Source organism: Seriola lalandi, unplaced genomic scaffold (genome assembly GCF_002814215.2).
Source record: "Seriola lalandi dorsalis isolate HSWRI2012SDOR001 ecotype SW California unplaced genomic scaffold, Sedor1 jcf7180001972771, whole genome shotgun sequence".
NCBI classification, from domain to species: Eukaryota; Metazoa; Chordata; class Actinopteri; order Carangiformes; family Carangidae; genus Seriola; species Seriola lalandi.
The window spans coordinates 1-503 of record NW_019443439.1 but is presented as its reverse complement, the minus strand read 5'-3'; the positions used below and the strand labels follow the sequence as shown (position 1 = coordinate 503).

Genomic DNA, 503 nt, shown 5'->3' with positions numbered 1-503 from the left:
GCCAAAAGGCCGAGAAGCGATGAGCTCCCGGTGTCTGATGTCCAAGTCACACTCTTGGCACAAATCTCACTAGTCGCGGTTTCCTGTTTCTGACACGAGCCTGACAAAGGCTGCTTTTTAGCACCTCCTCCCAAGCTCTCCATTGTGCCGCCCTCATTTGTGATGTGGACAGCTTTTTGACCTTTAACAAACTCAAAGGGCTTCGCCGTTAGGCAAAGCCTGCCAAAAATAGCTTGAACTCGTTGCTGTTTCTCTCCACGGAAGTCTTTAGTAAAAGGCGAAAGACTTGTGCGTTATGAAGAGAAACCAGAGTCAGTACAGCCCCTCGATACAAGGACAGCCCAGGAGTCTATTCGCCACAGTCACCACCATCGCGGTAGGCTTGTCTTTGCTTGCCGCCAGCCAAGTCCCGGGACTCGCCAGTGCCACGTTGTCACAGGCTCTATCCAATGGGGTTGTGGAGGAAAGAGCCTGCGCCTTAAGGTCCAAGTTACCAAAAACTT

General features: G+C 51.7%; 1 non-coding gene across 1 annotated transcript; it reads right to left on the bottom strand.

The window, feature by feature from the left end:
* Positions 1-198: 198 nt before the first annotated feature.
* LOC111651348 (U5 spliceosomal RNA) lies at positions 199-315 on the bottom strand. The gene has a single exon (XR_002760503.2). It is a non-coding gene; the product is annotated as a U5 spliceosomal RNA (small nuclear RNA).
* Between the last annotated feature and the right edge of the window lie 188 nt (positions 316-503).